The sequence below is a fragment of the Neopsephotus bourkii genome, unplaced genomic scaffold (genome assembly GCF_033783945.1).
Source record: "Neopsephotus bourkii isolate Nb327-2 ecotype Australia unplaced genomic scaffold, CSIRO-AGI_Nbou_v1 NB_1292, whole genome shotgun sequence".
NCBI classification, from domain to species: Eukaryota; Metazoa; Chordata; class Aves; order Psittaciformes; family Psittacidae; genus Neopsephotus; species Neopsephotus bourkii.
Genome location: NW_026901776.1, coordinates 4,372,268 through 4,394,885, shown reverse-complemented (window position 1 = coordinate 4,394,885; position 22,618 = coordinate 4,372,268).

The window sequence follows — 22,618 nt, the reverse complement described above, 5'->3', positions numbered from 1 at the left end:
TAAAATTAGATCTTGGTGTGCTAACTGGGGCAATGACCCAGAGGAGCAGTTAAGCATACGCTTAGCGTGAAGTATGAGAGCCACGCCACCCAAGTTGGTGAGGGTATGCCTAAGCTTTAGGTTAAGCATCATTTCAAGTATTTGGAGCACACAGTTCACAAGAGCTGTTGTCTAACCTCATCCTATTTCTGCTTAGATACCTCAAACCTCCAAACATTTTCATATTAAAATAGAGTGTGTTTTGCAGGGAACAATTATCCTTTTCCTACCTTCCTCGGAGGAAAATTGCCCTCCAAATTAAGGGCTAAATTTCATTTTAGGGGAACTGCAGAATTAGAGACAAAGACATTTCTCCTTTACTGACCTTCATCCCTGTGGCACTGGGTGTTCTCTGCTGCTTCTGCAATGGAAGAATTAGAGAGAAGTGTTTATGGGGAAATGAGTGGTTGGCTGGTTTGTGGACTGTACAAGACAGGAGGACTGGATTTGAATTTAAACTATTAATTTGGAAGGAATCAATAAAACAGAAAAGCATGTAAAGATTTAGTTGCCCAAAACCTCTGAAATGTCTACTATTTTTAGAATGCTTTGCAAATGCTTTTCATGCAAATGTACATGCACGTATACATACGTATGTATATCTCTGTTATGTAAATCAACTCTGGCTTCTTATTCACTGTGTTAACAAGCTTTGAAAAGGCTTTGGCATTTCCTTTTCTGTGACTAGATTTTTGTTTTTAAAGAAATAATTAAACCTGCATATCATAAAGGTACTTTTAAAGCAGACAGGCTCCAATAGCTCTATTCAAGCTAAATATGAGCTGGTTGGGCAAGCAGCCCCCTGAAGTACTTCCCTAATACCTGATGAACTTCATTGCTCGCTTGAAGCAGATGCTGAAGTGTGAGGCTGAATCGAGTCCTTACCCAGTGATTTGGGGTGCTTGCTGTGGGCAGCTCGGGGTGTGCAGTGAGTGCAGCACTCACCTTGCTGGGTGTGTCTCCTGGGACAAAAATTCTGTTCCCTAAGTCTCCGTATGAGTCTCTATCCCACTGGCATTGAGTCAGGAGATGACTACTGCAGACCCCTTCAGCGCAACACCACCGTTTATAAAGTCATCAAAACCCAGAAGGAAGCCAAGAATCCCCGAGGCTGGATTGCATCACAGAGTGTCCAGTAAGCAAAGACGTACATTGTGTCTATGCCTAAAATGGAAGCACGAGCTGGTGCTTGCTTCTACAGCTTCAAGACAGCAGCCAGCAAATTCTCTCTGGAGCCCAAGCGCTACTCCCAGCAGACAGCCCACAGTACTGGCTGAGAACAAAGGTGAGCGGCAGGTCCCAGCCCACAGGTGCTGGAGCATCTGCAGAGCTGCAGCCAGATTGGGCTGTGCACCAGAGGATATCTGCAGACAAAGTGGTTGGATTCCACCACATCTGTAAGAGGAATAAAATGCGCGGCAGTCAGAAAACATCTTGTGAGTAGAAGGATGTTTCTTAATAGCAGCTCAGCCCGTGTCTGTCGCTGGCTGCTTTGTGTGGCTTCCCTGTTCACTTTAAGCTGTCTGTACTGAACACCAAAGGAAACAAAGTAGGATTATTTTACACCCAAGTTGTATATCCCATGAGAAAAAGAGCACCCTGCTGTGCCAATGAGTGGTTTCCATACAGTGGCAATGCATAGAAAACAGTCACTGACTTTGGAAAGGAAAACACTCTGGGGAGTCACTGCTCTCACTGAGTGAATATTATTTACTATGCACCAGCTCCATTAATTCCAGGGACATTTCTAACCTGTTGCCTAGATTTTAATACAGTTCACGTTGTCATACCACACCAAGCTATGAGCTGCCTTTAGCGGGTAAGAAGAATGAGCTTGAAGGGCTGGATTTTGTTGGTTATAAATAACGTTTATTGATGAAGATTAATGAAGGGGCTGCCAGTGTGGAGCAGTCAGGTAATGGAGGCAGAGCACTGATGTTCTGTCCTCACAGACTGCTATCCTGACATACCAGCGATAGGAGGAATGATTGCCCCTGGTTCTCGGCTTCCACTGGAGTCTCAGCGTTGAGCTCCATCCAGAGAGGTGAAACCAAGCAGTTTCCATGTTGCCTGCATTCCCTGAATATTCATCCCTGCTGCTCAAAAAGGAAAAGGAAAAAAAAAGGAAAGAAGAAAGCAAGTCTCGCATTTTCTGTGGCATCTCAAGCTGGGGGGAAAGGCCAAGATAAATGGATACTTTCAAGGTCATTAGCTTGTGGATCTCACAGTCTGCATTGCACTGCCAGGGCTCGGCTTGGAGAGGTTATAAATGTTTTCTGTCTGGAGCAGGGAGCTCATTGTTGGAGTTTGGATGCTCTGCTTGGCTGACAGTAAAAAATCCAAATTCTGATGGAGCAGGGCTGCCCTCCCTGCCTGAGAGGTCTTTTGTCAGTTCATCTGTAGCAGAAAACACAGGAGTTAGATGTGGGGGTGAAGATACTGTGATGCCTTGCCGCTATGGTTGCCATCACCAAAACTGCCACTCAGCAGCTGACCTTCCTGACAGGCCACCAAAAGAGATGCAAGGTCAAGTATCATTTGCTCTCCCAAGAAAATCACCTCGGAAGGATGCCCAGTCCTCTCCATGCTCAGGAGCCAGCAGCACCAGGTCTGTGAAGAGACATGAGGAGGGACGAAGTCATAAACCAGGGCATGGCTCTAGGCACCATCTCTCTGCCCTGGCAGACTGCAGGTTTTGGGTGCAACCCTGAGCAGAGGCAGTGGAGCTTGTTTTGCAGCTGCAGCAAGTGCAGCACCGCAGCAGCAGAGTCCACCTGCTGGCACGCAGGAGGCTTTCCTCACCTCTGCTTCCAGACCTGCTGAAAGTCACTGCTTTTGGCCATGTGGCTGTGGGAGTCAATAGCCCTGTGTCGTGGTTTAACCCCAGCTGGTGGCCAAGTACCAGGCATCTGCTTACTAATACACCCCAGCCCAGTGGGATGGGGAAGAGAGTCAGCAAAAAATGAAAAGCCATGGGCTGAGGTAACAACAGTTCAATAATTAAAAAACAAAGTACTGCTAATAGTAATAATAATGAAAAGGAAAAGAATAAAGAGAGAGATTAATATGAAACTAAAAAGCCTCCAACAAACAATGGCGATGAACACCCGACTGATACCCAGCCTGACCCAAGCAGTGACCTGGGCCTTCTGGGTAACTCTCCCCAGTTTCTATACTGAGCATGACATTCTATGGTATGGAATACCCCTTTGGCTAGTTTGGGTCAGGTGTCCTGGCTCTGCTTCCTCCTGGCTTCTTGTGCCCCTCCTCACTGGCAGAGCACAGGAGACTGAAAGTCCTCGATCAGGGTAAGCACTACTGAGCAACAACTAAAACATCGGTGTGTTGTCAGCACTGTTCCCACACTAAAGCCAAAACGCAGCTCTGCACCAGCTACTAGAAGAAAACTGATTCTATCCCAGCCGAAACCAGGACTTCTCTGCACCTGTCTCTTCTCCCCACTGCTCAAGGCCTTTAGGGGTTTGGAGGTGCAGGCGCACAGCCATGGTGGCAGCAACACTCAGCCTCTGAGGAGGGAACTGGTGTCACCCTGCCTGGCTATCCGCATCGCTTCTGCCTTTTCCCAGTGCTTCTTCACCCAGCAGCAATGCTGGGCGTGGGTAGGGTGTGTGTAAGGGCAGACATCCTTCTCCCGTTGCCTTGTCTTGACAGCTGCTGCATGATGCTATGTAAGACCAGACTTCTTCCTTCAAAATCAGTTATTCTCCATTCGCCCAAATGCAGGCTGGGTTTGCTTGGTGGATTGACGCTGCTCCCAGCTTCTTGGGCCCCATGGGTTAAAAGGGACTCAGAAATGGTTCAGATAAATTGTCATCTGAGGTCAATGCCACAGACTGAAATGGGTAGAAAATTCCAGCTATTTGGTGCTCAGTCAGGCCAGATGTTTTATAGTCTCTGGTGGAATAACACTAGATGTATTTCACAGCAGTAAAGGTCAAAGATGGACTCTAAAACAAGTGGAGCCAGCATTTTTGATGGCTTTCAGATTAGAGGAATATTTATTGGCACATAATGTCTGCAGAACAAAGACTTCTTGCTCATGGATGGGGGAAGAGTTTCAGCAGTGGCTGGGACCTCCAGGAAGCATCAGGTCTCCCAGACCTCAGGCACAGAGGGATTTTGCTGTCTCCACAGGGACTTTACTGTCTTCTAGGGCATGAAAGGCACCCTGATAAACGGAGCCAAGCCCCTCTGCCCCCAGACTGTGCACTGATAAAGGGACTCTGTTAGTGGCTAACCACAGGGATTTCTGTTCATCATTTCCAGGTCCTGACACTAAAGCACGGGGAACCTGGGAGCTGCAACCTCTGGGACCTCCATCACCTCTCCATCCCTTAACACATCAAGCCAGCAGGTCTGGCTTGTCTGCTGCCTGCACTGGCTGGATAGCTGTGGAGAGATGTCTTTCCAAGCCCTTTCTCCTCCAGAAGCAAAGTCCCAAGAGCCTCCAAAAAGCTGCTGCTCTTTAGGGATGCCTCAGCACAGAGAGCTAACATTTATTCCTGCTCATTCACAGCAGGCTCTGCAGGACAGCTGGACCAATCTGAGATTTAACTGCCAGGTATAGATCCATTCTGCTGCTGAATTTATCCCCAAGATAACCCTCTGTGGAAGTTTTAGTTTATATAAAAATCCATCCCCAAGCATATATAAACTAGAGGCTGCAGTAATACAATGTGAGAGTGGCTAGGGCATGAATTAGCAGTGCTTTTCCAGAGATATTTCTGAAATGGCACACAGAAATACTGAGAGCAGATGTTATATTGCTTTTAGAGGACAAAAATGGGTCAGACCTTATAGCAGAGTTTCTCACCACCACGTAGTCTCTGCTGTCCTATATTTCTCAGGGTGAGAGCAGGGAACACTAACTCTCCTGCTCCAGGTACTTCAAACCCCTGTAACTGTTTCTCTCCTAAACTGCTACTGAGGTGGTGTTGGTGTATGTGAGATGAAGGTCTGCCTTCCCCTATCTTGTCTTCAGGAAAATAAGCTGTCTCCACATCTGAATCAGGCAAAAGCAGAATGGTCAGACCAGATATCTCCATCCTAAGAACCAGCGTCCAGGGAGCAAACAGAACCCAGGAAGCATGGAACAAAGCCCAAGGGGCTGCAAGTGCTCTGGTTGTGGTGTTACACCATGGCCAGGGGCTGGAGGGGAGAAGGAAGACCCATGAGACCCGTTTTGACACCAGGCATGGAGCACAGACCTGGCAGCTGGGGCAGGAGCTGTGCTGGGTCTGGAAACCAAGGACTGTGGCAGGTTGGGCCTGTAGCCAAGGCAGGGCTGACCTTGGCTAAGGTGGAGAGGAGGGATAGCCACAAGGCACCGGCAGGACCTCCCCAACAGACACACCAGCCTGAAATGTGTGGCCTCCGGTCGGGAGCCAGGTCATTTGCCTTTGTCTTGTCAGTGTCCTGGGATGACCTGGACGCTGAACCACTTCAGGCTGACTCGGTGAGCCTGTAGCTGCTCAGACAAATAGCTCACCATCACCTTAACCCATTCGGATTGGCTAGCAGAACTACAATTCTGTGTTGTGGAGTTCTGGGGTTTTGGGTTTTTTTAAAGGTTTGATTTTTTTGAAGTAGTAATTTCCACTATGGAGAGTCTTCCTGAAGAATAACCTTCAAGTCATCTGATGCTTATTGGAAAGCGAGGTTTCCCTGGGTAGCAGTGGTGAAAAGGCTCACTGGTGTTTTCTGTGTATTAGCAAGGTCTGTATTGCCCTGTGCTGACTATAGCCAGTAACAAGTCAGCCTGTGGCTGCAGTAGCAGGAGTTATAGGAAAGGGAAAAAGTACACACAGACAGCATAGCTGTGATTCCTGCTAGCAGGTCCACAGGACAGCAGACAACAGGTAGTGCACTTTAGCTCTGCTGAAGATATCAGCAAAAGCCCCTCTGCCTGCCCACACAGCCCAGTCTTGGGCTTCAGCATCCCCATCTCAAAAGCAACGGGGACAGAAGGGCTGTGCTTCACAGGCAATGGCAGAAACCGCAGACAAGGTCTAAGAGAGAGGCTGCCCATCTCCCTGAGCACCTGCAATGCTGGGGCAGGGCTGAGGGGATGGACAGACATGGTGGGGGTTCCTCCAGAGCTGGGGGTCACAGCCCCATGGCTCCTGGCTGTGTTGTATCCTAATGCGGGTGAGCCTCGGGGATGAGCATCTCCAGAGCAACGAAGGAGACAATGGCAGGAATGCATGCTGGCCCCGAGCAAGTAGGCCATAAGTCAAAACAGGCTATCACACCCAAAATCATGCCAGGGGATTTGCTGGCCCCAGTGGAAACCTTACTGGCATTCATGCTTTATCCTAAAATATCCCAGCAAGGTACCCAGTCAGAAAAATGCCAAAACCCAGTCAAAATCTTACCAAGGCAATCAGCAATGCAAAACAATTCAGCAATTCATGTCAGTCCTTGATTAATAGGTGTTTAAATTAAGTTTTATGTGTTTGTTTGTTTGTTGTTCTGGGATTAGCTGTTTTGCTTTGAAAGATCATGGGCGCCTTAAAAGATAAACGAAGGCCACATGCAGCAAATACCCACCTGCTGTCTGCTTTTTCTGAAAGGCTTAGATGGCTTCTGACCCTCCTTCTGGGATTCCACCTGCCCAAGACATGAACAGGAGCTCTGGGGGTGTAGAAGGGGCAACAGGCTCACTGCTATGCTGGACTATGGTGAGGGCATCAGCATAGCCAGGCTTCAGTGACTGATAATGGAGCAGGCAGGAGGTTTTGGGTCTTTCCCTCATCCTAATACACCATCCCAGGGAGGTGATGCCAGGCCCTGAGGGCTCTGGTGGAACAAAGGTTGGATGCGCTGCCCATCTCGGTGAGAGGAACAGGAATTAAACCTCATGAACTTGAACAAAAGACTCATCTCTGGGAGGGGAGAGAGGAGGGCAGGAGAGAGGAACCCCAGACAATTAGTACTCTACAGGCTCTGACAGAGTCATTAATGAGGGACAATATCCAATTAAGGAGGAGGATGAGAAATCTGGGAATGCCTGGGGATTCCAGTAAAGTGCTCATGGCTCCTCCTTATTCCCCTCCCCAGTTTTGATGATCATCTAAACAGGAAAGAAGAGTTCAAGTGAAATACAGCTGATGGAAATACTTGGAGCCCACAGGTAGGTGGCTTGCTGCCCAGATGTCCTGGGAGCACATCCCTGCTCACATGCCTTATCATCAGAGATGCATGCACCAAAGGGTGCGCGAGAGGGAGCCTAAGAGGTTCTGGCAGTGATTTAACTCAGTTGAAGTCTGTGGGACGGTTCAGCTTCACATCATGAACACGGGATGAGTAACTGATATAAAACTGAAGAGCACTTTACTTGTGTCTTTTGTCTTTAGGATGGCAGGAGGTGGCTAATTCCTGCACTGAAAGAGTAGTGCTGGAGCTGGGCAGACTCTTGTAAAGCATTATGGGGTTTTTGTTGTCAAAAAGGTCATCAGCAGCTTGCAAATGCAGATTTCCTTCCAGCTTTCTACCCATCTCAGCACTTCTTTAAATGGAACTGTTAGTCCTGTTGATGTGACCTAAATCAGCAATGTCCTGCATAAGAAAGAGAAATAACTCACAGTCCCCAGTGCCTCAGAAACACTTGTCTGGATTGACAGAGTGACAGTCTGTTTCCAGAGACTCTCCTATAAAAATAGCTGGTAGCAGTTTTCAGAAGTTTGAGTTGTCTGGGTTTGGGTGGGTTTGGGTTTTGGGGACTTTGGGGATTACTGGGTTTTTTGGATAATTTTATTTTTAAGGCGGAAGCCAGAAAACATTAATTATGGCAGCAGCATTGTTTTTAATTTAGAACCTCCCTTAAAGTGATTCCTAAAGTAGTTTTGGGAATGGAGCTTAATTTGTTTAAGTTTTTGCATGTGTAGAGGGGGAGAGCTGGAAGAAGCCTTTTCCAGACCTTTTTGAAAACCACTAAGTCCCTTTTCCCCTTAATCTTCATGACTAAATTCTTTCCTTAGCATTGCTGTAAGGAACAGAGACCTTTATATGTCTGCATTTACAGATGGGCTTTAAACAGTATAATCACCAAGTTCTCGATGCTCTGAAGAACGGGACTTCACTTACTCTCAACGTCGCTCTTTTTATCCATAAATCCATATGTACATATATATATATTTAATCCCTCTCAGCCCCAGTGTATACAACCAGTGGTTATTATATCAGTGAATGTTACAGATCCCATTTTTCCCAGGGCAGGTCCCTTAGCGTGCACAAAGGCACAATGCAGGGAAGATTAATATCAGCTTCTGCTTTGCCATTCCAAGCCCCTGCTAACTGTAAATAATATTTTAGCAAAGATCTTGATGCATCATGATCTATTGTGTTGCAGAGATGATGCTGCTTGTTATGTCTTTAGCAGTGATTTATCATCCTCTGCAATGACACAAATCACGGATGGCTCATGACACTCCAGGATGTATGATCTCTTAGTAGTGGCAGTGATGAATTCTGCGCTTAGATCATAACATTTTGAAACCTGCGAGCTGGAGCTGATCCTTTGCTTTTCACTTCTAAAAGGTACCTAAAGCAATAAAAGCCTCTCTTTGTTAACAATACGTCAAGTAGCTCATCTCCCCCTTTCACGACAGCTCGATATTCTTAATTTTGGCCAAGCCTCGAAGGGTTATCAGGCAACTCCAGATTACTCATTCCTTTTGCTTTTCCCCTACTACCTCCTAACCTTTAATGTCCTCCTCCTGCATTCTGGTCCCAGGGACATATTTTGAAATTCTGCTGCATGTATAATGAGTATAAAATGTTCCTCTAGGAGCTGGAGAAAGCTCAGATGTTTGGGTACAGTAGGCCCATTCCGACACAACAAGCCTACGCTCAAGCTGTGATCCCAACAGAGAAGAAAGCGTTTCAGGTCTGAGCTGCTCTCATCCAGTGAGCTACTGCCGTACCAGCTCCGCTCCGAGGAAGGGGAAGGACTTGCTTTTATTTATTCTTATCCTGTGGCACCGAAGCACAGCAGGTAAGAAAGGGCAGAATGACAGAATGGGGAGGGGGTGTTGGCGGTTCTCACTCTTCACCACCAGGTCCCTGCTGCTGCGGCAATGCTCGTTTCTTTTAGGCGACACGCAGGTGATGGTGAGAAGGCAGGTAGGTTTTCTGGTTCAAGCATCGACAACAGAGACGTGAATGTCTAAAGCAAAAAAAAAAAGATAAAAAAGAAAATCCCAAACAAATCACAGGGGGCTCAATGCTGCCCTTGGAGGAGGAGCTGCTCTTGCTGGAGTCAGGAGACCCCTTAGGCTGCCTTTGCTTTAGGTATGGCTGGAAACTGGGGGCTAAGGGATCACTCCAGCAGCCAACACTCCCCGTGGGCTCAGACTGAAGTGAAGGGGCTGTCCTACCTCAGTCCCCGTTGCTCTTCCTCTTCCCAGAAGTGATGAGGAAATCAGCCAACCCTTCCTCACCATCCCCACTCCAGGGAGGACTCAGACAGGCAGCTGTTTGTCTGTGAAGCACTGCTGGTACCCAAAGGTGAGGGTCCCTATCTTCTGCTGCCTCTTCAGCAGCTAGGGCTGTAAGGCAGTGATGGTGTCTTGCAGCCAGAGAGGTGCTGGAGCCCTGAGCCAGCTGGTCTCTGTAGGGTGATGGCTGCACAGCATCTGGGGAGGAGCTGGGGCAAGTGAGGGCATCCTTTTTGGGGGCTGCAGGACATGCAGGCAGGGTGTCTGAGGCACCCTGTGCCCCTCAGCCTCCTCCTCAAAGCTCCATGGTGGCTCATCACCACTGGATGGAGCAAAAGACATGGCCAAAGAGAGCCAAGGAGGCCTCCTGGGATGCTGGGCTGGCTGCCTGCCTGCCCTGGCCATTTCACCCTGGCTGGAGCCCTGGCTCTGGCTCAGCTTCCAGGGAAAGCTGTTCAGAACCTACTTACCCCTCTGCTAGTGGGCATGGGGCCCCTCGGGTGCTGTCCTGCCACTCGCTGCCCATGCTGCTGGCCCACCAGCCTCTCCAGCACAGCTGCCTCTGGTGGGCATCAGCTCCCCAGGTGCCCCACTGTCCAGCAAGCCCTCAGTGTAGGTACCGGCACTGGCACCCAGAACTCTTGCTGGGGCGAAGCAGCAGACTGCCTCAGGGAGGGCTGGGGACTGGGTTCAGGACCTGCACAACCACCCCTTGCAACTTCTTCCCACATGCAGGAGACAGACAGGGACCTGTTCCCTGACCCCCAGGGACTATGCTCCGTGCAGCAGCCGGGTGGTCACCATGAGCCCCATGCAGAGATTGAGGCACCTGTAGGAGCATAAACCATGACATGAAAGCCAGTGTTTGACTGTGCAGCCTCAACACACTTCAGTGTAGGGCTGGAGCCTGGGGAGGTGGATTCCCTTCCCCAAAGTGAGAAAGGGGCAGGGGTTGCAGACAGCAGCAGCATGCAGGGGCAGCAAGGGTGAGGGAGCAGGGTGTAGGCACATCACCCCAAAGTGATGTCTGCTCAGGTCTGCCCAGAGCATTTCAGTGCTTGCCTCCAGCCCATCTCTGCTGGACAGAACCAACCTGGTTTCTTCAAAGCTGTAACATGGTCAGACCCAGCAGCATTTTGCTGATACACCACATTGTTATCACATCACAGAGAGATGACATTTTTTCCCTATTCCTTCCATGAAAGAACAGAAGTCCTAAGCCAGTCAAATAATGTAGGAACTCACTTCACATGAGGAAAGGGCCCTATTTAAAGAAGGAGCTTTTTTTTTTTTCCTAAAACTTAGCAAAACAAGAACAATAATGATCAGCCTGAGACAGCTAAGCATCATGGAAAATTTTACCTCAAGTGGTGAATGTTCAGACAAGGTAGGATATAACAAAGCAAGACTGTAAATAGAAAATCTTGGTCAATCCTTCGTGTCATCTTCAGTGCTCACTAGGACCTGTGTTTTCTGTACTACTGTAATTCATTCTATAATGTGATATCATGATTTTACCACTGTAGGCAATGTTGCCCCTGAAGAAGAGAGTTATATTGATCCCAACAGAGAAGAAAGCATATCTGAAGTGTATCACAGTACATACTTTTCAGGCTACATACTTTGGAGTGGTCAGCTATAAGAACACAGAGCAGCTTTTCAGACTTAAGCCTTCCTTATTACTAGTCCTAAATGTTCCCGTCCAGAAAAGGAATCATCTCCCGGTGCCTTGCAAAGGTTAGAGAAACCATTTCAGATACACCTTCTCATGGTATTGCATTTCTTCAGTTCCCAGCGCATAAATGTGTTTGCCACTAGAATTCTAGCACTGGGCATTTTACTCATATAATAGATTTATCACCTATAGTGATAAATATAAATATCACATATAGCTTTGTAAATATAAATATGTTTGGAACTCAGAAAGATGCACCAAAAGCAATCTTATATCTTTAAGTATGTAACAGTTTACAATATACTTCTATTTTATATTCTTTATTTACAATAAACATATTTCCATACCTCCTATTTCACCAAGTATTTTCAACTCAACCTGTTGAAAATGTTGCAAGGACTCTGCAACTAATTGGGTTATTGACTGTGTGTATTAAAAGTATGAATAATTGGATTTGATAAAAAATTAAAATGAGTGAGAATTACCAAAACCAGACAAGAATTAAAAAAAAAAAAAAATCTAAAAGTTATTTGATTCAGGTAAAAAAAATGAAACATCTTCCTAAGCCAAAACAATCACAGTAAAATGATTACAATAAAAATAGTAATGAAAGCCAAGGGACGTAAAAGCTGGGATGGCAGAATGGTAGCAAAGTGCTCCTGTGAGCCAGTATCGTAGCAGCCAGAGCAGTTCTGTTGATGTGGAGGACTCAGGCTTAATATTCAGTATTCTCCTGTGCCCAGAAGTGATGTGAAGCCACACCACAGCCCTGCTCATACAACACCCTGGACGCAGGACTACAGGTTTAATTGCAGCCGAGTCTCCTTGTCCTCAGTGACTGCTCTAACCACTACTGAATAAAAGGGGATCCCTTGCCCTTGTTTTTATAGGAAGCCTTCCCTTTTTAACAGGCTTTTGACTATGCTAAAACAGCTAGCAATGGAAATTACAGCACTGGTTTGTCTACCATGTTCTGATGTATTTCTTTCAGCTGAAAGTCTGTGGCAAAATTGACTTCAATTTGCAAATATGTTGGAGCTGCCCTGAAATATCATTTATGGAAGCACCTGGCATTTTCCAAAATACGATATGATGATGATACGAGTAATAACAACATCTGTTATTGCTCAGGTAACTCTACCAGTATTTTCTTATTTCTTCTTTTGCATCACTTTTTTACATCTTCCTTTAACCTACTTGCTGCATATTATTTTATATACATTTTTCTATTTATTTTGCTTTGTCCTTTCCACTGCCAAACATGATGGTGCCCTCGTGGCTTTATATATCCTCAGGTGCACAGACTCCTTTTTATTTTGCCTGGGCTAAATCCTTCAGTGTTACTCCAGTTTCCTCAGGTGCAATGCCAATGAAATCAAGTAACATCAACACAGAGCTCTCCAGCCATGGAAGAAGCAGAGCCCTTATCTGTATAACACCTTGGGGTTTTTTTGTTTCATTATGTCTGTCTCAGAACCCATCTTTATTTACAGCTTCCTTTTTCTATGCCTCTGCACCCCGTTTTACAAACCTGGCTTCTTTACATTGGGTAGCCATCACCGTGACCTATCTGATCTAGACAGCTGTGCCGATACAAGGGAATTTGGAATATTACTGTAAAAAACTGGAAGCTTTTTTGCCACACTTGTATTCATTTTAGTGGTTATCACTGTAGCAGTTAACAAAAGACACAAAGACATCCATACCCAAAACACAGCATATGAAGATTTAATTTTTTTTTCAAATGGCACATACATTTAAATAGCTCCTACTTTTCCCATTTGGCAAGGCCATTGTTGTGGCTAATGTATGTATTTCTGAAAACAATGATACATTTCCAATCGTATCTTCCACGTTTTTTTTTCAATGAGCAATAAAGGAGGTTGAGGTGGGATGTGTTTTATCCCACCACATTATATCATTCCTCTTTTTCCTCTTTGTTGGATGGCAATCAGGAACCCTCATGCCAAGCTTGGGAAGCAACAGCATCTGGCTCCTTGGCAGATTCTGCAGGCGGTCTTGTTGCCAGCCTTTAAGCTGTGTCTGGGTCTGCTGCATGGTTTGGCTGCAGATGGGCTCTCTGGGTTGCCTTGTGCTTATGGGTGCCAGTTTTGGCTTACCTTTGATTCTGAGGACTTTACTCATTTTTATTCATTTGTGAATAAGGACCCATCCAAATGCTTCATGAAACCAATATCAGAGTGTACTGATATTTAAAATGAAAGGGGAAGGAGGCTGTTTCCCTTCCCCTTCCCCTCCCCAGGATGAAACATTATAATAGCATCTGCAAATGGATCTGGATCTATCAGTATTTCCATTATAAATCATAGGCTTAGAGCTTAGCCATGAATATTCCTCCCAGAATGAAATGCAGTGCTGCCACTGGTATCAAAACAGCACCACAGGTTTTTTCAGACCACCTAGGCATTCCCACACTCTCCTTCCCTTCTTTCAAGGGGGACCATTTGAAGACGTGACAATCTAACATCAAGCATATGTCCAAAACCATCTGTATGACAATAAAAATGCTTCTTGCTGATGTTTCTGGACGCTGAGGTTCAATACCATTTTAGAGCCACTTACAAGAACAGTGCCTAGGCCTGGAGGAAAAGCTTTGAAATCAGAGACCCAGTGGACACGGAGGGAGCTGTGGCTGTGAACACAGCCTGCCTGCTTCCCCGACCTGCAGACCCTTGAGGGTTGGAAAGGTGCAGCAGGGAAGCACTGTACCCATCTCCTGCTTCAGCACCTGCTATCAGCTCCTGCTGTGTTAGGGGTGTTGCTGGTGAGACTCGGTTTGGCCACCCTTCTGCCCACATTTGGGCACCCAAACAGCCCCTGGCAGGAGCTGCTCCCCCCGGCGAGGATGGGGGGAGAGCAGGGGCTGCGGAGGCTGTGCTCCCTAATCGGAGGTGTCAGGCTGTTGTCAGGGGGGAGCCAAGTGCCGCTGCCCAGCCAGCAAGTGTGGATACTGCTTGACACAGATGGCTGGGGGGGCTGCCCAATTACCAAATTAAGCCTTCAAAACACGATGTGACTCCTAGCATTTTGGAAGGAACCTTTCTGGACCCTGAGCCCCAGTGTGTACACCTCCACGCGCTGGACAGACCAGGAACGGCTGCTTTCAGTCACGGGGTGGGTGCCTTTGAAGTAGCTTAATTTTTTGGGAAGCAACATTCCCACTGAGCCAGGGTAGGTGCGAGGACCTGGACTCCCTGAGGAGTGGGTGGGATGGGGCTATGGGGTGCAGGGGAGCATAATGAGTTTGTTGGCACCCTAGCAGAGTGTACATACGGTAACATAGGTGATGGTGACTGGGGACCTGGGCACTTCCCCCACCTATGATGAGCCCTCTTGGTAATGCTGGATACTGGGCAACGCTGGGTCACAGCTGTCCATGCTGATTCCCAACATGACCCTGTTTCCCTGCTGAGTGCTTCTAAGTGAGCAGAGCAGCCAGCCAGGCACTGAGGACAATGCACAGCAAACCCTCCCCTAATTACAGGAGGATCCACAAGCAGAAGTTCCAGTACCGATGGTGACAAAAGAAAATTCAAGTGAAAAAACCCAACACCACTTTTTCAAAAGGGTATTTCTATTTTTCTCTTTCTATACGCAGTGTAAAATACCACCACACAAACTTTTATCCCTACGTATGCACTGAAGGAGTCATGTCAGTGACACGTAGTGTTACACGAAATCCAACTGAACATAATGCAACGTTCAAGGCAGCAGTGCTCTGGTGTCCCTTGCTTCCTTTCTTAAACCTGTCCCTTCTGTATTTAGGAAAAAGGTTTCTTTCCTTATTTCCCTGCTGTCTGTAGACAGTCTGCGCGTGATTTATAACAATCTTTCTTGTGCAATCTCTTCCAAGATTCATCTTTTCACAATCCTTTGTAACAATCCTCCTTACAATCTTGTGTTCTTGCAGCCTTTCTTAAATGAATCAAGTGTCAAATACATTGCTCTAATGGCTGACACTTTTCTCCTCCCCCTCTTTTTTCTTAGCAACATGGGGGAAAAAGTTAAATCACAACAAAATTGTCACAGATTCTGTTTTACAGTTGTTTTTGGCGAAGTGATTCACCTTTGAAACGAGTGATGCTCCCGGGTTGGTGAAGGCCTTGAGCACCTGTGCAGTTCCAAGCATGGGAGGAAGCTACATGCATTTGATGAAATTACTTGCCTTTTAAATTAAAGCGCTTAATAAGTTTCAAATGTCAGATCTTATTTTTGCACGTAGGTAGGAACCTTGTCTAAAGTTGATTTCTTTTTTTGGCGGGTAAAAGCACACTTCCCAGGTCAAAATAATAACCAAATAACCAGTTAGGCTCCTTAATGTGAACCTCTCCCCTCTCCTGCATTAGTAGCAAGAGAATTCATGGGGAAATCACACACTAGCATTAAAAATACAAGCTACAATTGTTTCCAGGAAAGACTAGAACATGTCCAAAGACTGGGGGACCAAACAACAGAGCAGGTTAAGTGCTGAAAAACAGGATTAGTGAATTTTTGTTTCAATTCCATTTGAATTCTCATACCATGCTGTGTATTCTGGATATTTCCTTAGGGAAGTGAGGGTTGACTATACTATTGTTGGAATGGTTGGTTACTCTTTGTAATATCCTTATTCACATAAACTCCACAAGTGTTTACATGTTTTCATGGTATTTCCTTGTTTACTGTTCTCTTTGACAAGTTTCACTGACTCAGAGGGAAACAGAAGGGGTACTGTGTGGTTTAGGTGATCAGCTCAATACTACGAGGGGTGAATGGCAAATAGGAAACTGTCAACTCAAACAGCTCATAAATAAGGCGCAAGAAGAAAATCATGAATCTAAACCATTGACAGCTAGAAGCAAAAATATACCAAAAAGTTAACGAGTATGCTCAGTGAAGTTCCAGCTGGTTCATCAGTCATTCACCAACAGAAGAGCTATAGCCACAGCAAATAAGATTTAAACAAATAGTATTGCTTGTTGCTAGCTCTGTTGTGTACAACTCCTGTCTTGTAGAGGAGGGTTAGGCAGGGATCTCCTGTTCTGAGTTTAGAGGATGTCAGAGATGCTCCACAGAAATGCGTACTGGCCCACTCTGCATGTCCAGAGCCACCTCTTCCATCTTAGGTCATTTATATAAGCATAAAAGAACAGGATTGTTATTGCTGCTGGTGGTTTGCTGTGGATCTAGGCATAATGGTTGAGAAAGGCATCTTTATTGCTGTCTCACTGTCCAGTTTCTAGTGGGCCAAGGAGCATCCCACTTGGCTCTCATCACTCTCATTTTTGGCGCTACTAGCTGAGGCCAAGGACTGAATGAGCACAGGGGACAAATTCTGCTCTGAAAGCTTGCAGATCAGGATTGAGGCATGTTGGAAGAGCAATGTGAGATGCCTGCACACCTCCTTGCATGGTCCTGTTCTCTGGGCTAAGAAGGGAATTATGATCTCTTGGGTCTACGCGTTCCTCTACCAAATTGGCATTCTCGCTAATGGTTTGAGAAAGCGGCCAGGATTGAAAGGTATACTCCAGGAAGGAGCGCTTCTGGAGCAGATTGGTCTTTGGGCTAAAGACAGACCTTTGACTTCTTGTCCACAGTAATTGTTTTAAGGAAAATTTGGAGAAAGCCCATGTAATATATTTTATTAATTCTTTAGTTGGATTTGCCAGCTGTGCTTTGCCCAGCTTTGAAGAGTCATCTGTGGAGCATTTAAACAAACACTTTCCTATGTTTTCAGTTGGGCCTATCTTCTAATTTCCCTTTCGTGGCATTTTACCTGCAAACTTAAGGCTCTTGCCATTTGCCAAGACACATTCTCAACTCCTCACTGGGCAGCAACGCATGCACACATGAGCAGCAGCTGCTCCTTTATGTGCCTGGAACAAGCAAAACTTGGAAAGTCAGAAGAGCTGTGTAGTGCAGCCTGATGTATGCAGAACCAGGGTATTTGCCACACAGCAAGCCAGCTATGCACATGTTGGCCCCGCAAAATGGCAGAAGCCCTACGTGCCCCCTGTGCCTGCCCATTTTACTGTGCTTTCCAGCAAGGCAGCCCAGCATCCATCAAGTCTGTGCCCCCCAGTCATCCTGCCCCAGGAATGAGAGAAGGAACAAATCCTCTGCTCTTGTCCAGCTCCTGAAGCAGAGGAGCCATTAGCCAAGAGTGCAAGTAAAACAGCTGAAGTACATCTTCAGGTTTCAGTAATTTGTTGTTGGGTTGGGTTTTTTTTTTTCGCCCTTTCCTACTGTGTAAGCTGTCTCTTGTTTTTATTTTCCACAGGTTTTGCTTTTACTTGGGCAGTAAAAGCAACGTTTTGCTTTTACTGCTCAATCTTTGCCCAGTCACTGAGCTGTATATAGGCTTTGCTTAGCTTTTGACTTGCACATTAATCAAGAATTGAGAAATAAAAGAGATATTATTGGGGCTTGGACTTTCTCGTGTTGGAGTCAATGGGAGCTTTGTTGTCCACTCCTGGTGGAGGAGGATGGAGAGCAGACTGCCTCCTGTTAACATTGTAACCTGGTAACTTTGCTCTTGAACCCCAAACCAGGTATGTGCTGCCCATCTGACCTCTTCCACAGACTTGCTTTCAGTCCCTGGCAAGAAAAACCACTCCATTATGTTCCACAGCAGCAGGAGAGGGTCCAGGATGTTTAAATCCTCAATACTTTCTCTTATTTCCTGACAATACCCAATTCATTGGGCCAAGATTTGAATACACATCTTCCTCGCACCATTTCACAAAAGGCTCTGATCACAAGAATAGGAAAAAACACTGCAATACAACAAGGGCATATAAATATGAATGTCAAACTGCCCCATCAATGAAATGCTTTAAAATGCAAGGAGTGCCATGGTGCAGTGGGCCACAGAAACACAATGAAATGATAATGAGGACAAGCAGAGATGAAGACCACCCACCAGTAGTTTTATGACTGTGACTTAGAACGACAGTTCTCAGCGGGGCCAGTGCGACTGGATGCCATTGTCATTTTTAGCACATGCTAAAGTAGGAATTGTGCACGGACATTTCAACTGTTGCCTCTGACAAACAGCAGCCAGACTATTTATGAACAAGCCCTAACCCCATTCTTGTGCGCTTGGCTGTGCCTGTAGGTAGGAGAGAATGGAAGACTGCTACTTTGTTCTGACAGGTTTTCCCATAGTCACTATCTGCTACTCTTTGCATATGCTTAATTTTCTGAGGAAGGGAAATGATTTACTCTGTCCCCTTCCTAGGCACCTCTCCAGCGTTAATCTTCTCTTACACAAGCTTCTGCTCCACTTGAGCTGTAGTCTCCTTCATGCTCCATTGTGTTTACTCCCTTCTCCTAGGAAAAACTCCAATATTCAGAATTAGGGTGTCAGAGTAAACTTTTCTAGAGCTTGGTTGTGCCCTAAAGACAAAACTTGGGGTTTGGAGGAATGAAGAAGAGGAGGAAAGATGAGGCACAAGTACACTCCTGATATGTTGGTTCACCCTGCCAAGGAGGTGCATGGGATGGATCAGAACATCCCCCAAGTGTCCTGGCTCAAGTTTCTGCCCCTCCATCCCAAAACACTGTTGTGCATTTTCTTGGCAACTCTCACTAACACTTCAGCTCTAGCACAGGGCACAGGGGGTGCAAACAGGGGTAGGGGAATTTTCTTCCATCCAACTCCCACATCAGAAACAGTTTGACTGGAGATTTAGGTAAGCAACAAGACTTCAAAGCAATAATACCAATGCAGATCTTTTCTGGTTTGTAACTCTGCTAAGTCACATTAAAAAAATGCAGCCCTTTAGGTTTGCTCACTGTTTCATGAATATCTGTAGATTTCACAGCACCCTACAGCTTGCCTTTAAGTCTTATTGTATTAAGAAACTCATCCAAAAAGCAGTCGATAACGAATATATTTTTAATTCCGCACTCTTCAGATCCTGTCACAAAATGTGCAGCTGAGAGAGGCTGTTCACATTAATGTGCCACCATACCAGGTCATCACTCCCAAAGCTTTCATCATGGGAAGTCACGGAAAGGTGTCACCTTCACAGCCAAGAAATGCCTCATTTACCCATTAGCCATTCCTTCAGTAGTCCTTTAAAGTGAGCATGCTTATTATGTTTTTTAACTTTCTGTGTTTTACCAAGAAGACAGCTATAGCATGGATGAGAAAATAAGCACTCATGTTATTCTCCATAGCCTGTGCAGAAAAGTATGTTTAATTTGCATGCACATGATGGTGGAGGAAGCTGACTCAGAGCAAGCAGTTGGTAACAGGTGCTTCTGTATGGTCAGATTTAAGGCACTGCGGGAGCACTCAGAGGTCTCCAGCATGGACCAGAGCATGGTGCATCTGGGAGCTGTTCTAGGTGTTGTATAACCACTTCATAAAAGATGGGGAGCTATGTATTCATCTCCGAAAAAAAGAGATGGGGAAAAGAAAGGAGCCAGAGAGGGAGAATGAGGGGAAGAGGGATGCATGGCAAACAGAAAGGCACAGCTGAAGGAACAAGGAGGCAGACCCAGCACACCCAGTTTATTTACCACTGTGGAGGTTATTGCACATTCAGGCCTGGTTTTATCTTACCAAAGATTTGGGAGGAGACTTGAGACACTTCCAAGAAACATACCTTAGGTAACCTATGTAGTCAATAGAGAGATAGACTGGTAAAGCAGTATTTAAGAAGACACTTCAAAAACCTCAGATAAGAGTGTCTTCTGGAGCTATCACTTTCTGCTCAGCCTCAAAATGTGGGGCCCTACAGTCACAACAGCACAAATACGGAGCAGGCAGGCATTTTCCCTGGCTCACGAAGCATCTTATCAAAATCATCACGAGACTGATGATCACACAATTTGTGGCAGGAAGGTGAGTAGAGCAGGAGCTCCTGGAGCAGCTCACAGGTATGTTGAGAACTTGGCTCTGTAGAAGACGTGCTCTGCAGCTGTGGCTCTCCCATACAACTCCTGTGCTGGGCCAGTAGCTCAGGACTGGCAGCAGAGCTCTTGAGCTGGAGGACTATCTGTGAAATCCAGACTTATGCTGCTGGAGGTAAGAGAGCCAGAAAAGCCTGCACTGTGAAGCTGTGCAACCAGGAGCATGACCAAACCAATCCCATCCCACTACAGAGCAGAGGGGTGCCTGCACAGCTGGCGTCATCTCCTGTCTGAGTTTCTCCTCATCTCAGCTTTTCAAGGCACAAGGAAAGGTCTCCTGTGACTCTCTGGCATGAAGGAGATGCTGGTTTGCAGATTCTGTGTGGGAAACTCAGCCTTTCTGTGCAACACAACTTTCCAGCTATAAAGCCACAGGATGTGCAATGACTCCGGAAGTGACTGTAAATAGAGTTGGAAATTGGAATTTTCCCTTGATTTTGGTCCTAGAACTTCCCACTCCTTGCCCCATCCCAGGACTTCTTTGGAATGTTAGTCAATGAATATTTTGGTTTTCAGTGGAAATGTGGTGCAGGTATACGGCAGTGGTCTTTCATACCTCTTAGGATGTTTGCTGTTGTGCAGAAACAAGAAGAGTAACCTCACAGAAAGTTCAGCAGAATATGCTTGGCAATAGTATTGACATTCTTTGCCAGGCATGAATCCTCAGACTGATGTTTCCAGATCTCAGAGCCTCCGCTTCATCTTCTGCCTAGTTAGTTAAAAGCTTATAGTAATGGTGCTAGCCTAAGTGGAATCTCAGAAAATCACAAACACACATTAAGGACACACATCAAGACCTCATGGTGTGGGCTGCCTAGTGTCCCCATTTGAGAGATGCTGCAGGTGCCAACAGTGTGCAAGAAATTTCTGGTAGAACTGCAAAGGAACTCAGTGACATTGACTCAAAGTCCTCATCCTCCTTCCCCTTTGTCCTTCCTTCTCCATGAATCCCCATTCTTCTTAATGCCTCAATATATTCAGTAGGCCTTATCATATGAAGAAGAGGACACTTGTGGCTGGAAAACACTGTATGTTTAAATTCAGCATAGCTGTGAGAACAGGGAGCAAGAAATGGGATTACAAACAGCCAAGCAAGTTCACACATGTTAGTTATGTCCAAAGAGAGTTGCTCTCCTTTGTTACAGTGTGCTTCACTCATCTGTGCAGCTGTGCATCTGGCCTTTTGTTTCTCTACCTATTCTCATAGGTGACTGTTGTAATGAGGAATGACAGAGCTGAGGAGCTGACGAGTACAAACCTCCTGGATCGGGTGAAGCGTGGGATTTGCATGAATAAGGCATTTGAAGTAAGGGAATCTAGACAAGATATTCAGATATATACGAATGCATCAATATTATGAGCAATGTGATCATATGTCAGCCCTGCTTCCCAGGAGAGCTCTGTATGCTTTCAGACTAACATTGGACCCTCTAGCCAGTGCATCCAGATACAGTAGTGGAGACTACAGAGTACTCTGTTGAAGCACCTGATCACTAGTGCATAGCTGGTTCCTCCTCTGGACTGTGCTGAGCTTCGCCCTGTTTGGTACAGCTTATTCTTCGCGCCAAGCACAGAGCAGGCCACCTAGCACAGTATTGTTCAAACTCTGCTGCTGATCTCTAAATGGTGGGCTTGATACTTTGTAGGGGAGATGGGAGCCTGGCTGCCAAGGAGTGTTTATTCTTGTGTTCTTGCCTAATCATTGTCACAGATGATTCAGCGAGAGCAGAACTGCAACTCTGCCTGAGAAGAAACTCTGTCGGGGCTTGCTCTTGTTCAGCTTGTAGGGGAAATGAACAAAAATGTAAAGAAAGCCATTCCTGTGCTCCCAAAGGGCACTTTCCTGCATTTTGAAGGAGGAATATTGAGCTAAAATTGGAGAAACTGCACAGGTAGAAACATTATTAACATAATTAATGGCTTATGTGAACCAGGACTAATGTTGTCTGGGGGACGTTTTGCTGTCTGCAAAATCCCAGAGACCTAACAGGTACCTGCAATTCCACATCTTGATGTTATTTAGCCAATTTTCTCCTGCCATGAGGAGGTCAACAGTCGTGTACCTTCTGTGTTGGACATTGTCAAGCCTTGTTTACTGCTATTAGAAGGTCCCAGGAGGAAGCTGGCGAATTTTTGGCAGTTTGTGGCAGAGGAGAGAGCTACAGCTGCAGAGCAGTTGTTGTCATAACACCTATTCATCATTATCCTTCCCATCATGAATCACCTCCTGATAACCAAGCCCTCTTTGTTTTTATCCATCACATCTAGAAAACCCCTGCTTGCTTCCAGGAGCCACATCTCTACCTGGGAAAACTCTGGCTGGTTTTGTGCCAGCATTTCTTCCCCAAACCCAGAAAATTCTTGAAGTCTTCCTGCTGAGAGAACAGGGACAGCTTTTCAAATGTTTTGTTCCCTTCCACTTAAAATTCAACCAGAGTATCTAAATTAGGAATGCCGCTACATTCCAGCTCAGAAAGCTGCAGCACTCTGTTACAAAGAAGGGCTCCGTCTCCTCCTCATCATC